The sequence below is a fragment of the Daphnia pulex genome, chromosome 2 (genome assembly GCF_021134715.1).
Source record: "Daphnia pulex isolate KAP4 chromosome 2, ASM2113471v1".
Lineage (NCBI taxonomy): Eukaryota > Metazoa > Arthropoda > Branchiopoda > Diplostraca > Daphniidae > Daphnia > Daphnia pulex.
The window spans coordinates 7354475-7367775 of NC_060018.1; the positions used below are offsets into that span (position 1 = coordinate 7354475).

At 40.1% G+C, this 13301-nt stretch overlaps 33 non-coding genes across 33 annotated transcripts; 18 read left to right on the forward strand and 15 right to left on the reverse strand.

The window, feature by feature from the left end:
• The first annotated feature begins 49 nt into the window (after positions 1 to 49).
• Trnas-cga lies at positions 50 to 131 on the forward strand. The gene has a single exon. It is a non-coding gene; the product is annotated as a tRNA-Ser (tRNA).
• Positions 132 to 443: 312 nt separating this feature from the next.
• Positions 444 to 517, forward strand: Trnai-aau. The gene has a single exon. It is a non-coding gene; the product is annotated as a tRNA-Ile (tRNA).
• Positions 518 to 594: 77 nt separating this feature from the next.
• Trnas-cga lies at positions 595 to 676 on the forward strand. The gene has a single exon. It is a non-coding gene; the product is annotated as a tRNA-Ser (tRNA).
• A 635-nt stretch (positions 677 to 1311) lies between these two features.
• Trnar-ccu lies at positions 1312 to 1384 on the reverse strand. The gene has a single exon. It is a non-coding gene; the product is annotated as a tRNA-Arg (tRNA).
• Positions 1385 to 1890: 506 nt separating this feature from the next.
• Positions 1891 to 1963, reverse strand: Trnak-uuu. The gene has a single exon. It is a non-coding gene; the product is annotated as a tRNA-Lys (tRNA).
• A 411-nt stretch (positions 1964 to 2374) lies between these two features.
• On the reverse strand, positions 2375 to 2456 carry Trnas-uga. Its single transcript has one exon. It is a non-coding gene; the product is annotated as a tRNA-Ser (tRNA).
• A 118-nt stretch (positions 2457 to 2574) lies between these two features.
• On the forward strand, positions 2575 to 2658 carry Trnar-ucu. The gene is given in 2 exon segments: positions 2575 to 2611; positions 2623 to 2658. It is a non-coding gene; the product is annotated as a tRNA-Arg (tRNA).
• A 264-nt stretch (positions 2659 to 2922) lies between these two features.
• On the forward strand, positions 2923 to 2996 carry Trnai-aau. The gene has a single exon. It is a non-coding gene; the product is annotated as a tRNA-Ile (tRNA).
• A 77-nt stretch (positions 2997 to 3073) lies between these two features.
• Positions 3074 to 3155, forward strand: Trnas-cga. Its single transcript has one exon. It is a non-coding gene; the product is annotated as a tRNA-Ser (tRNA).
• Positions 3156 to 3790: 635 nt separating this feature from the next.
• Trnar-ccu lies at positions 3791 to 3863 on the reverse strand. Its single transcript has one exon. It is a non-coding gene; the product is annotated as a tRNA-Arg (tRNA).
• Positions 3864 to 4369: 506 nt separating this feature from the next.
• Trnak-uuu lies at positions 4370 to 4442 on the reverse strand. Its single transcript has one exon. It is a non-coding gene; the product is annotated as a tRNA-Lys (tRNA).
• Positions 4443 to 4853: 411 nt separating this feature from the next.
• Trnas-uga lies at positions 4854 to 4935 on the reverse strand. The gene has a single exon. It is a non-coding gene; the product is annotated as a tRNA-Ser (tRNA).
• Positions 4936 to 5053: 118 nt separating this feature from the next.
• On the forward strand, positions 5054 to 5137 carry Trnar-ucu. The gene is given in 2 exon segments: positions 5054 to 5090; positions 5102 to 5137. It is a non-coding gene; the product is annotated as a tRNA-Arg (tRNA).
• Positions 5138 to 5401: 264 nt separating this feature from the next.
• Positions 5402 to 5475, forward strand: Trnai-aau. The gene has a single exon. It is a non-coding gene; the product is annotated as a tRNA-Ile (tRNA).
• Positions 5476 to 5552: 77 nt separating this feature from the next.
• On the forward strand, positions 5553 to 5634 carry Trnas-cga. The gene has a single exon. It is a non-coding gene; the product is annotated as a tRNA-Ser (tRNA).
• A 312-nt stretch (positions 5635 to 5946) lies between these two features.
• Trnai-aau lies at positions 5947 to 6020 on the forward strand. The gene has a single exon. It is a non-coding gene; the product is annotated as a tRNA-Ile (tRNA).
• A 77-nt stretch (positions 6021 to 6097) lies between these two features.
• Positions 6098 to 6179, forward strand: Trnas-cga. Its single transcript has one exon. It is a non-coding gene; the product is annotated as a tRNA-Ser (tRNA).
• Positions 6180 to 6814: 635 nt separating this feature from the next.
• On the reverse strand, positions 6815 to 6887 carry Trnar-ccu. Its single transcript has one exon. It is a non-coding gene; the product is annotated as a tRNA-Arg (tRNA).
• A 506-nt stretch (positions 6888 to 7393) lies between these two features.
• On the reverse strand, positions 7394 to 7466 carry Trnak-uuu. The gene has a single exon. It is a non-coding gene; the product is annotated as a tRNA-Lys (tRNA).
• A 411-nt stretch (positions 7467 to 7877) lies between these two features.
• Positions 7878 to 7959, reverse strand: Trnas-uga. The gene has a single exon. It is a non-coding gene; the product is annotated as a tRNA-Ser (tRNA).
• Positions 7960 to 8077: 118 nt separating this feature from the next.
• Trnar-ucu lies at positions 8078 to 8161 on the forward strand. Its single transcript is given in 2 exon segments — positions 8078 to 8114; positions 8126 to 8161. It is a non-coding gene; the product is annotated as a tRNA-Arg (tRNA).
• A 264-nt stretch (positions 8162 to 8425) lies between these two features.
• On the forward strand, positions 8426 to 8499 carry Trnai-aau. Its single transcript has one exon. It is a non-coding gene; the product is annotated as a tRNA-Ile (tRNA).
• A 77-nt stretch (positions 8500 to 8576) lies between these two features.
• On the forward strand, positions 8577 to 8658 carry Trnas-cga. Its single transcript has one exon. It is a non-coding gene; the product is annotated as a tRNA-Ser (tRNA).
• A 635-nt stretch (positions 8659 to 9293) lies between these two features.
• Trnar-ccu lies at positions 9294 to 9366 on the reverse strand. Its single transcript has one exon. It is a non-coding gene; the product is annotated as a tRNA-Arg (tRNA).
• A 506-nt stretch (positions 9367 to 9872) lies between these two features.
• On the reverse strand, positions 9873 to 9945 carry Trnak-uuu. Its single transcript has one exon. It is a non-coding gene; the product is annotated as a tRNA-Lys (tRNA).
• A 411-nt stretch (positions 9946 to 10356) lies between these two features.
• On the reverse strand, positions 10357 to 10439 carry Trnas-uga. Its single transcript has one exon. It is a non-coding gene; the product is annotated as a tRNA-Ser (tRNA).
• A 118-nt stretch (positions 10440 to 10557) lies between these two features.
• Trnar-ucu lies at positions 10558 to 10641 on the forward strand. The gene is given in 2 exon segments: positions 10558 to 10594; positions 10606 to 10641. It is a non-coding gene; the product is annotated as a tRNA-Arg (tRNA).
• Positions 10642 to 10905: 264 nt separating this feature from the next.
• Trnai-aau lies at positions 10906 to 10979 on the forward strand. The gene has a single exon. It is a non-coding gene; the product is annotated as a tRNA-Ile (tRNA).
• A 77-nt stretch (positions 10980 to 11056) lies between these two features.
• On the forward strand, positions 11057 to 11138 carry Trnas-cga. Its single transcript has one exon. It is a non-coding gene; the product is annotated as a tRNA-Ser (tRNA).
• A 635-nt stretch (positions 11139 to 11773) lies between these two features.
• On the reverse strand, positions 11774 to 11846 carry Trnar-ccu. Its single transcript has one exon. It is a non-coding gene; the product is annotated as a tRNA-Arg (tRNA).
• Positions 11847 to 12352: 506 nt separating this feature from the next.
• Positions 12353 to 12425, reverse strand: Trnak-uuu. The gene has a single exon. It is a non-coding gene; the product is annotated as a tRNA-Lys (tRNA).
• A 411-nt stretch (positions 12426 to 12836) lies between these two features.
• Trnas-uga lies at positions 12837 to 12918 on the reverse strand. Its single transcript has one exon. It is a non-coding gene; the product is annotated as a tRNA-Ser (tRNA).
• A 118-nt stretch (positions 12919 to 13036) lies between these two features.
• Positions 13037 to 13120, forward strand: Trnar-ucu. The gene is given in 2 exon segments: positions 13037 to 13073; positions 13085 to 13120. It is a non-coding gene; the product is annotated as a tRNA-Arg (tRNA).
• The last annotated feature ends 181 nt before the right edge of the window (positions 13121 to 13301 follow it).

Here is a 13301-nt window from a genome sequence, read left to right on the forward strand (position 1 = left end):
CTCTAAAAAGGTACTGATAGATTCGAAATATTTTGCTAAAATAGTGAATGCAGATATGGCCGAGTGGTTAAGGCGACTGACTCGAAATCAGTTTCCATCTTGGAGCGTAGGTTGGAATCCTACTATCTGCGTTTTGTGGCATTTGCGGCAAATTGCGGGTTCGAGTCCCGCCACGATTAATAGCATATGACAAAACTATTAGTTCATGATGAGTAGTAGTTAACCACAAACCATGGGGAATCATGTCAGATCAATAAAACTACAAATATATCTCGAACACTCAATGAATATCACTGGCTTGCATTGCCTTCACAGTGACGATTGAAATTGGCTGCTGATATAGCCTTGCTTGGTAGATACCTTAAATCATTCTCTCTAAAGACACACAGAGTATACCTAACTGATGATGAATGAACCTTTTATTAATATATTAAGAATTTATTGGCCTGTTAGCTCAGTTGGTTAGAGCGCCGTGCTAATAACGCGGAGGTCATGAGTTCGATCCTCTTACGGGCCACTATAATTCTTTCATTAAATATTTTCCACTCTAAAAAGGTACTGATAGATTTGAAATATTTTGCTAAAATAGTGAATGCAGATATGGCCGAGTGGTTAAGGCGACTGACTCGAAATCAGTTTCCATCTTGGAGCGTAGGTTCGAATCCTACTATCTGCGTTTTGTGGCATTTTATTGGTAAATGTAACTACACAACATTTGATCAAGTGACGCCAGAAGTTATTTCTAGTCATTTTTTGGGAGAACATCCAAGTTTAAAATCAGTAGGGGAGTACACAGTGAGAGAAGAACGAAAGGTCTTTAGGTCTTTAGCATATGTGATGGCCCTGGACAAGACAAGACAAACTAAGCAACGGGGTGACCCTGGATAAGGCATGCTCTCAACAATGGTCCGTACGAGTGGTAAGAACAGTCAGGTCCATCGAAGTCGAGGTCTGTGATCGTAGGCCAGGTTTAGATAGTTTCTAAAAGTAGATGAGAGACAACAAGTACACATTGCCGAGAATACACCTTACCATCATGACCAGCGTCTTGAATTCAGCGCGTTGTTGCTCCAGGAACCAGTGAAGACGGCAGAGAAGGATGAGAGAGTCAGAGTTCACCTGTAAAACAGCAGAATAAGTTCCGCTGCCAAGTAATTGTCACTGGCAAAGGTTTCCAAGTTTAAGCATGCCATTTCAGCGATTTCCCAACACTTGGACCAATGAAAATATTTGCTTGAAAACAGTAAAACAAAAGACAAGTAATTGCCAATTTAACGACGATTTTCGATAATTATAGTTTCGGTTGCTCGCTACCTCTGGCGAGACTCGAACTCGCAATCCCCGGCTTAGGAGGCCGGTGCCTTATCCATTAGGCCACAAAGGCTGAGTTATGTTGAATCTCCTATTCGAGGAATGACGTTATATTGCAAAGCTTTTTCCTAGGAGATAGCCAAACGTCCCATGTTGTATAAACATACAGCGATTACCGTCTGTGGACATCGTCTCAATCTTGAAAACCATGTTTTTTGAATAATCTTAACTACAGACTCTATTTACAGCTTTCGAGTTCTATAACTGGACATACATTTACTATTGCAATTAGTTGTATCAAATATCAAGGCTTTCTACTCTCACAATGAGGGATACTCTTTCTCACTATCTCATTTCATTATTTGTGTATGTTCCACGACCTATATCCGAATGTACTTCCTTTTGGTTCGCACTTTCTCTACATCGTAGGAATTAACGTAAAGAAACACCATGAGAACTCGTGTTGTCGTCTATGAACATCTATGAATTCTGCCCATAATGGTGAATGATTTCAAACGATATTAACTTGATAATAAATGGTGGAAAACCAACAATACTAACTAAAATCAAAAGACTAGCCGCCCGATAAGGGACTTGAACCCTTGACCTCAGGATTAAAAGTCCCGCGCTCTACCGTCTGAGCTAACCGGGCTTAATAATTGGTATTGCAATAGTTTTCCGTTCGAGTTCATTTTTAAATTTTACGATTGCTTATAGATCTTTTACGGACGGAAGTACGGACGTTTTTCTATTCTTCGTAAACAAAATGGGTACACATTCTTTCATCCTATAATTTGTCTCTGACTACATTTTGTGTTTGTAAACTACACTCAAAGACCGCCATAATGCATTTCGGCACTGGTTCTGAAAAATAGACACGTTTCTGGAAACGCCAAGTAACAGGTCATGGCTCCACGGTTCCGAGATAGATCCCGGGACCTAGGATACCCATGACTGCACAGTTAATATTTGTAATCATGCGTAAATTTGAGATACTAGTAAACGATTGAAAATGAGTTGTTCCACTAGAAAATACTAGCATGTGAAACAAATGGCAATTCACCGCAGTTGGTAGGGTTCGAACCTACGCCCTCAGAGAGGAATAGATTTCAAGTCTATCGCCTTAACCACTCGGCCACAACTGCCCCGATTTTTCAGACAATCTAGTAATAATATTTATTGGTTCACCAATATTTCCGTTTGACCTTACTGAAGAGCAGGTTAAATGAGAGATGCAAAATCCTAGCTCTTTCTTTAAGTGTAGGTCGTGTGGCCTAATGGATAAGGCGTCGGACTTCTATGAAAGTAGTTATCCGAAAATTGCGGGTTCGAGTCCCGCCACGATTAATAGCATATGACGAAACTATTAGTTCATGATGAGTAGTAGTTAACCACAAACCATGGGGAATCATGTCAGATCAATAAAACTACAAATATATCTCGAACACTCAATGAATATCACTGGCTTGCATTGTCTTCACAGTGACGATTGAAATTGGCTGCTGATATAGCCTTGCTTGGTAGATACCTTAAATCATTCTCTCTAAAGACACACAGAGTATACCTAACTGATGATGAATGAACCTTTTATTAATATATCAAGAATTTATTGGCCTGTTAGCTCAGTTGGTTAGAGCGCCGTGCTAATAACGCGGAGGTCATGAGTTCGATCCTCTTACGGGCCACTATAATTCTTTCATTAAATATTTTCCACTCTAAAAAGGTACTGATAGATTCGAAATATTTTGCTAAAATAGTGAATGCAGATATGGCCGAGTGGTTAAGGCGACTGACTCGAAATCAGTTTCCATCTTGGAGCGTAGGTTCGAATCCTACTATCTGCGTTTTGTGGCATTTTATTGGTAAATGTAACTACACAACATTTGATCAAGTGACGCCAGAAGTTATTTCTAGTCATTTTTTGGGAGAACATCCAAGTTTAAAATCAGTAGGGGAGTACACAGTGAGAGAAGAACGAAAGGTCTTTAGGTCTTTAGCATATGTGATGGCCCTGGACAAGACAAGACAAACTAAGCAACGGGGTGACCCTGGATAAGGCATGCTCTCAACAATGGTCCGTACGAGTGGTAAGAACAGTCAGGTCCATCGAAGTCGAGGTCTGTGATCGTAGGCCAGGTTTAGATAGTTTCTAAAAGTAGATGAGAGACAACAAGTACACGTTGCCGAGAATGCACCTTACCATCATGACCAGCGTCTTGAATTCAGCGCGTTGTTGCTCCAGGAACCAGTGAAGACGGCAGAGAAGGATGAGAGAGTAAGAGTTCACCTGTAAAACAGCAGAATAAGTTCCGCTGCCAAGTAATTGTCACTGGCAAAGGTTTCCAAGTTTAAGCATGCCATTTCAGCGATTTCCCAACACTTGGACCAATGAAAATTTTTGCTTGAAAACAGTAAAACAAAAGACAAGTAATTGCCAATTTTACGACGATTTTCGATAATTATAGTTTCGGTTGCTCGCTACCTCTGGCGAGACTCGAACTCGCAATCCCCGGCTTAGGAGGCCGGTGCCTTATCCATTAGGCCACAAAGGCTGAGTTATGTTGAATCTCCTATTCGAGGAATGACGTTATATTGCAAAGCTTTTTCCTAGAAGATAGCCAAACGTCCCATGTTGTATAAACATACAGCGATTACCGTCTGTGGACATCGTCTCAATCTTGAAAACCATGTTTTTTGAATAATCTTAACTACAAACTCTATTTACAGCTTTCGAGTTCTATAACTGGACATACATTTACTATTGCAATTAGTTGTATCAAATATCAAGGCTTTCTACTCTCACAATGAGGGATACTCTTTCTCACTATCTCATTTCATTATTTGTGTATGTTCCACGACCTATATCCGAATGTACTTCCTTTTGGTTCGCACTTTCTCTTCATCGTAGGAATTAACGTAAAGAAACACCATGAGAACTCGTGTTGTCGTCTATGAACATCTATGAATTCTGCCCATAATGGTGAATGATTTCAAACGATATTAACTTGATAATAAATGGTGGAAAACCAACAATACTAACTAAAATCAAAAGACTAGCCGCCCGATAAGGGACTTGAACCCTTGACCTCAGGATTAAAAGTCCCGCGCTCTACCGTCTGAGCTAACCGGGCTTAATAATTGGTATTGCAATAGTTTTCCGTTCGAGTTCATTTTTAAATTTTACGATTGCTTATAGATCTTTTACGGACGGAAGTACGGACGTTTTTCTATTCTTCGTAAACAAAATGGGTACACATTCTTTCATCCTATAATTTGTCTCTGACTACATTTTGTGTTTGTAAACTACACTCAAAGACCGCCATAATGCATTTCGGCACTGGTTCTGAAAAATAGACACGTTTCTGGAAACGCCAAGTAACAGGTCATGGCTCCACGGTTCCGAGATAGATCCCGGGACCTAGGATACCCATGACTGCACAGTTAATATTTGTAATCATGCGTAAATTTGAGATACTAGTAAACGATTGAAAATGAGTTGTTCCACTAGAAAATACTAGCATGTGAAACAAATGGCAATTCACCGCAGTTGGTAGGGTTCGAACCTACGCCCTCAAAGAGGAATAGATTTCAAGTCTATCGCCTTAACCACTCGGCCACAACTGCCCCGATTTTTCAGACAATCTAGTAATAATATTTATTGGTTCACCAATATTTCCGTTTGACCTTACTGAAGAGCAGGTTAAATGAGAGATGCAAAATCCTAGCACTTTCTTTATGTGTAGGTCGTGTGGCCTAATGGATAAGGCGTCGGACTTCTATGAAAGTAGTTATCCGAAAATTGCGGGTTCGAGTCCCGCCACGATTAATAGCATATGACGAAACTATTAGTTCATGATGAGTAGTAGTTAACCACAAACCATGGGGAATCATATCAGATCAATAAAACTACAAATATATCTCGAACACTCAATGAATATCACTGGCTTGCATTGCCTTCACAGTGACGATTGAAATTGGCTGCTGATATAGCCTTGCTTGGTAGATACCTTAAATCATTCTCTCTAAAGACACACAGAGTATACCTAACTGATGATGAATGAACATTTTATTAATATATTAAAAATTTATTGGCCTGTTAGCTCAGTTGGTTAGAGCGCCGTGCTAATAACGCGGAGGTCATGAGTTCGATCCTCTTACGGGCCACTATAATTCTTTCATTAAATATTTTCCACTCTAAAAAGGTACTGATAGATTCGAAATATTTTGCTAAAATAGTGAATGCAGATATGGCCGAGTGGTTAAGGCGACTGACTCGAAATCAGTTTCCATCTTGGAGCGTAGGTTGGAATCCTACTATCTGCGTTTTGTGGCATTTGCGGCAAATTGCGGGTTCGAGTCCCGCCACGATTAATAGCATATGACAAAACTATTAGTTCATGATGAGTAGTAGTTAACCACAAACCATGGGGAATCATGTCAGATCAATAAAACTACAAATATATCTCGAACACTCAATGAATATCACTGGCTTGCATTGCCTTCACAGTGACGATTGAAATTGGCTGCTGATATAGCCTTGCTTGGTAGATACCTTAAATCATTCTCTCTAAAGACACACAGAGTATACCTAACTGATGATGAATGAACCTTTTATTAATATATTAAGAATTTATTGGCCTGTTAGCTCAGTTGGTTAGAGCGCCGTGCTAATAACGCGGAGGTCATGAGTTCGATCCTCTTACGGGCCACTATAATTCTTTCATTAAATATTTTCCACTCTAAAAAGGTACTGATAGATTTGAAATATTTTGCTAAAATAGTGAATGCAGATATGGCCGAGTGGTTAAGGCGACTGACTCGAAATCAGTTTCCATCTTGGAGCGTAGGTTCGAATCCTACTATCTGCGTTTTGTGGCATTTTATTGGTAAATGTAACTACACAACATTTGATCAAGTGACGCCAGAAGTTATTTCTAGTCATTTTTTGGGAGAACATCCAAGTTTAAAATCAGTAGGGGAGTACACAGTGAGAGAAGAACGAAAGGTCTTTAGGTCTTTAGCATATGTGATGGCCCTGGACAAGACAAGACAAACTAAGCAACGGGGTGACCCTGGATAAGGCATGCTCTCAACAATGGTCCGTACGAGTGGTAAGAACAGTCAGGTCCATCGAAGTCGAGGTCTGTGATCGTAGGCCAGGTTTAGATAGTTTCTAAAAGTAGATGAGAGACAACAAGTACACATTGCCGAGAATACACCTTACCATCATGACCAGCGTCTTGAATTCAGCGCGTTGTTGCTCCAGGAACCAGTGAAGACGGCAGAGAAGGATGAGAGAGTCAGAGTTCACCTGTAAAACAGCAGAATAAGTTCCGCTGCCAAGTAATTGTCACTGGCAAAGGTTTCCAAGTTTAAGCATGCCATTTCAGCGATTTCCCAACACTTGGACCAATGAAAATATTTGCTTGAAAACAGTAAAACAAAAGACAAGTAATTGCCAATTTAACGACGATTTTCGATAATTATAGTTTCGGTTGCTCGCTACCTCTGGCGAGACTCGAACTCGCAATCCCCGGCTTAGGAGGCCGGTGCCTTATCCATTAGGCCACAAAGGCTGAGTTATGTTGAATCTCCTATTCGAGGAATGACGTTATATTGCAAAGCTTTTTCCTAGGAGATAGCCAAACGTCCCATGTTGTATAAACATACAGCGATTACCGTCTGTGGACATCGTCTCAATCTTGAAAACCATGTTTTTTGAATAATCTTAACTACAGACTCTATTTACAGCTTTCGAGTTCTATAACTGGACATACATTTACTATTGCAATTAGTTGTATCAAATATCAAGGCTTTCTACTCTCACAATGAGGGATACTCTTTCTCACTATCTCATTTCATTATTTGTGTATGTTCCACGACCTATATCCGAATGTACTTCCTTTTGGTTCGCACTTTCTCTACATCGTAGGAATTAACGTAAAGAAACACCATGAGAACTCGTGTTGTCGTCTATGAACATCTATGAATTCTGCCCATAATGGTGAATGATTTCAAACGATATTAACTTGATAATAAATGGTGGAAAACCAACAATACTAACTAAAATCAAAAGACTAGCCGCCCGATAAGGGACTTGAACCCTTGACCTCAGGATTAAAAGTCCCGCGCTCTACCGTCTGAGCTAACCGGGCTTAATAATTGGTATTGCAATAGTTTTCCGTTCGAGTTCATTTTTAAATTTTACGATTGCTTATAGATCTTTTACGGACGGAAGTACGGACGTTTTTCTATTCTTCGTAAACAAAATGGGTACACATTCTTTCATCCTATAATTTGTCTCTGACTACATTTTGTGTTTGTAAACTACACTCAAAGACCGCCATAATGCATTTCGGCACTGGTTCTGAAAAATAGACACGTTTCTGGAAACGCCAAGTAACAGGTCATGGCTCCACGGTTCCGAGATAGATCCCGGGACCTAGGATACCCATGACTGCACAGTTAATATTTGTAATCATGCGTAAATTTGAGATACTAGTAAACGATTGAAAATGAGTTGTTCCACTAGAAAATACTAGCATGTGAAACAAATGGCAATTCACCGCAGTTGGTAGGGTTCGAACCTACGCCCTCAGAGAGGAATAGATTTCAAGTCTATCGCCTTAACCACTCGGCCACAACTGCCCCGATTTTTCAGACAATCTAGTAATAATATTTATTGGTTCACCAATATTTCCGTTTGACCTTACTGAAGAGCAGGTTAAATGAGAGATGCAAAATCCTAGCTCTTTCTTTAAGTGTAGGTCGTGTGGCCTAATGGATAAGGCGTCGGACTTCTATGAAAGTAGTTATCCGAAAATTGCGGGTTCGAGTCCCGCCACGATTAATAGCATATGACGAAACTATTAGTTCATGATGAGTAGTAGTTAACCACAAACCATGGGGAATCATGTCAGATCAATAAAACTACAAATATATCTCGAACACTCAATGAATATCACTGGCTTGCATTGTCTTCACAGTGACGATTGAAATTGGCTGCTGATATAGCCTTGCTTGGTAGATACCTTAAATCATTCTCTCTAAAGACACACAGAGTATACCTAACTGATGATGAATGAACCTTTTATTAATATATCAAGAATTTATTGGCCTGTTAGCTCAGTTGGTTAGAGCGCCGTGCTAATAACGCGGAGGTCATGAGTTCGATCCTCTTACGGGCCACTATAATTCTTTCATTAAATATTTTCCACTCTAAAAAGGTACTGATAGATTCGAAATATTTTGCTAAAATAGTGAATGCAGATATGGCCGAGTGGTTAAGGCGACTGACTCGAAATCAGTTTCCATCTTGGAGCGTAGGTTCGAATCCTACTATCTGCGTTTTGTGGCATTTTATTGGTAAATGTAACTACACAACATTTGATCAAGTGACGCCAGAAGTTATTTCTAGTCATTTTTTGGGAGAACATCCAAGTTTAAAATCAGTAGGGGAGTACACAGTGAGAGAAGAACGAAAGGTCTTTAGGTCTTTAGCATATGTGATGGCCCTGGACAAGACAAGACAAACTAAGCAACGGGGTGACCCTGGATAAGGCATGCTCTCAACAATGGTCCGTACGAGTGGTAAGAACAGTCAGGTCCATCGAAGTCGAGGTCTGTGATCGTAGGCCAGGTTTAGATAGTTTCTAAAAGTAGATGAGAGACAACAAGTACACGTTGCCGAGAATGCACCTTACCATCATGACCAGCGTCTTGAATTCAGCGCGTTGTTGCTCCAGGAACCAGTGAAGACGGCAGAGAAGGATGAGAGAGTAAGAGTTCACCTGTAAAACAGCAGAATAAGTTCCGCTGCCAAGTAATTGTCACTGGCAAAGGTTTCCAAGTTTAAGCATGCCATTTCAGCGATTTCCCAACACTTGGACCAATGAAAATTTTTGCTTGAAAACAGTAAAACAAAAGACAAGTAATTGCCAATTTTACGACGATTTTCGATAATTATAGTTTCGGTTGCTCGCTACCTCTGGCGAGACTCGAACTCGCAATCCCCGGCTTAGGAGGCCGGTGCCTTATCCATTAGGCCACAAAGGCTGAGTTATGTTGAATCTCCTATTCGAGGAATGACGTTATATTGCAAAGCTTTTTCCTAGAAGATAGCCAAACGTCCCATGTTGTATAAACATACAGCGATTACCGTCTGTGGACATCGTCTCAATCTTGAAAACCATGTTTTTTGAATAATCTTAACTACAAACTCTATTTACAGCTTTCGAGTTCTATAACTGGACATACATTTACTATTGCAATTAGTTGTATCAAATATCAAGGCTTTCTACTCTCACAATGAGGGATACTCTTTCTCACTATCTCATTTCATTATTTGTGTATGTTCCACGACCTATATCCGAATGTACTTCCTTTTGGTTCGCACTTTCTCTTCATCGTAGGAATTAACGTAAAGAAACACCATGAGAACTCGTGTTGTCGTCTATGAACATCTATGAATTCTGCCCATAATGGTGAATGATTTCAAACGATATTAACTTGATAATAAATGGTGGAAAACCAACAATACTAACTAAAATCAAAAGACTAGCCGCCCGATAAGGGACTTGAACCCTTGACCTCAGGATTAAAAGTCCCGCGCTCTACCGTCTGAGCTAACCGGGCTTAATAATTGGTATTGCAATAGTTTTCCGTTCGAGTTCATTTTTAAATTTTACGATTGCTTATAGATCTTTTACGGACGGAAGTACGGACGTTTTTCTATTCTTCGTAAACAAAATGGGTACACATTCTTTCATCCTATAATTTGTCTCTGACTACATTTTGTGTTTGTAAACTACACTCAAAGACCGCCATAATGCATTTCGGCACTGGTTCTGAAAAATAGACACGTTTCTGGAAACGCCAAGTAACAGGTCATGGCTCCACGGTTCCGAGATAGATCCCGGGACCTAGGATACCCATGACTGCACAGTTAATATTTGTAATCATGCGTAAATTTGAGATACTAGTAAACGATTGAAAATGAGTTGTTCCACTAGAAAATACTAGCATGTGAAACAAATGGCAATTCACCGCAGTTGGTAGGGTTCGAACCTACGCCCCTCAGAGAGGAATAGATTTCAAGTCTATCGCCTTAACCACTCGGCCACAACTGCCCCGATTTTTCAGACAATCTAGTAATAATATTTATTGGTTCACCAATATTTCCGTTTGACCTTACTGAAGAGCAGGTTAAATGAGAGATGCAAAATCCTAGCTCTTTCTTTAAGTGTAGGTCGTGTGGCCTAATGGATAAGGCGTCGGACTTCTATGAAAGTAGTTATCCGAAAATTGCGGGTTCGAGTCCCGCCACGATTAATAGCATATGACGAAACTATTAGTTCATGATGAGTAGTAGTTAACCACAAACCATGGGGAATCATGTCAGATCAATAAAACTACAAATATATCTCGAACACTCAATGAATATCACTGGCTTGCATTGCCTTCACAGTGACGATTGAAATTGGCTGCTGATATAGCCTTGCTTGGTAGATACCTTAAATCATTCTCTCTAAAGACACACAGAGTATACCTAACTGATGATGAATGAACCTTTTATTAATATATCAAGAATTTATTGGCCTGTTAGCTCAGTTGGTTAGAGCGCCGTGCTAATAACGCGGAGGTCATGAGTTCGATCCTCTTACGGGCCACTATAATTCTTTCATTAAATATTTTCCACTCTAAAAAGGTACTGATAGATTCGAAATATTTTGCTAAAATGGTGAATGCAGATATGGCCGAGTGGTTAAGGCGACTGACTCGAAATCAGTTTCCATCTTGGAGCGTAGGTTCGAATCCTACTATCTGCGTTTTGTGGCATTTTATTGGTAAATGTAACTACACAACATTTGATCAAGTGACGCCAGAAGTTATTTCTAGTCATTTTTTGGGAGAACATCCAAGTTTAAAATCAGTAGGGGAGTACACAGTGAGAGAAGAACGAAAGGTCTTTAGGTCTTTAGCATATGTGATGGCCCTGGACAAGACAAGACAAACTAAGCAACGGGGTGACCCTGGATAAGGCATGCTCTCAACAATGGTCCGTACGAGTGGTAAGAACAGTCAGGTCCATCGAAGTCGAGGTCTGTGATCGTAGGCCAGGTTTAGATAGTTTCTAAAAGTAGATGAGAGACAACAAGTACACGTTGCCGAGAATGCACCTTACCATCATGACCAGCGTCTTGAATTCAGCGCGTTGTTGCTCCAGGAACCAGTGAAGACGGCAGAGAAGGATGAGAGAGTCAGAGTTCACCTGTAAAACAGCAGAATAAGTTCCGCTGCCAAGTAATTGTCACTGGCAAAGGTTTCCAAGTTTAAGCATGCCATTTCAGCGATTTCCCAACACTTGGACCAATGAAAATTTTTGCTTGAAAACAGTAAAACAAAAGACAAGTAATTGCCAATTTAACGACGATTTTCGATAATTATAGTTTCGGTTGCTCGCTACCTCTGGCGAGACTCGAACTCGCAATCCCCGGCTTAGGAGGCCGGTGCCTTATCCATTAGGCCACAAAGGCTGAGTTATGTTGAATCTCCTATTCGAGGAATGACGTTATATTGCAAAGCTTTTTCCTAGAAGATAGCCAAACGTCCCATGTTATATAAACATACAGCGATTACCGCCTGTGGACATCGTCTCAATCTTGAAAACCATGTTTTTTGAATAATCTTAACTACAAACTCTATTTACAGCTTTCGAGTTCTATAACTGGACATACATTTACTATTGCAATTAGTTGTATCAAATATCAAGGCTTTCTACTCTCACAATGAGGGATACTCTTTCTCACTATCTCATTTCATTATTTGTGTATGTTCCACGACCTATATCCGAATGTACTTCCTTTTGGTTCGCACTTTCTCTACATCGTAGGAATTAACGTAAAGAAACACCATGAGAACTCGTGTTGTCGTCTATGAACATCTATGAATTCTGCCCATAATGGTGAATGATTTCAAACGATATTAACTTGATAATAAATGGTGGAAAACCAACAATACTAACTAAAATCAAAAGACTAGCCGCCCGATAAGGGACTTGAACCCTTGACCTCAGGATTAAAAGTCCCGCGCTCTACCGTCTGAGCTAACCGGGCTTAATAATTGGTATTGCAATAGTTTTCCGTTCGAGTTCATTTTTAAATTTTACGATTGCTTATAGATCTTTTACGGACGGAAGTACGGACGTTTTTCTATTCTTCGTAAACAAAATGGGTACACATTCTTTCATCCTATAATTTGTCTCTGACTACATTTTGTGTTTGTAAACTACACTCAAAGACCGCCATAATGCATTTCGGCACTGGTTCTGAAAAATAGACACGTTTCTGGAAACGCCAAGTAACAGGTCATGGCTCCACGGTTCCGAGATAGATCCCGGGACCTAGGATACCCATGACTGCACAGTTAATATTTGTAATCATGCGTAAATTTGAGATACTAGTAAACGATTGAAAATGAGTTGTTCCACTAGAAAATACTAGCATGTGAAACAAATGGCAATTCACCGCAGTTGGTAGGGTTCGAACCTACGCCCTCAGAGAGGATTAGATTTCAAGTCTATCGCCTTAACCACTCGGCCACAACTGCCCCGATTTTTCAGACAATCTAGTAATAATATTTATTGGTTCACCAATATTTCCGTTTGACCTTACTGAAGAGCAGGTTAAATGAGAGATGCAAAATCCTAGCTCTTTCTTTAAGTGTAGGTCGTGTGGCCTAATGGATAAGGCGTCGGACTTCTATGAAAGTAGTTATCCGAAAATTGCGGGTTCGAGTCCCGCCACGATTAATAGCATATGACGAAACTATTAGTTCATGATGAGTAGTAGTTAACCACAAACCATGGGGAATCATGTCAGATCAATAAAACTACAAATATATCTCGAACACTCAATGAATATCACTGGCTTGCATTGCCTTCACAGTGACGATTGAAATTGGCTGCTGATATAGCCTTGCTTGGTAGATAC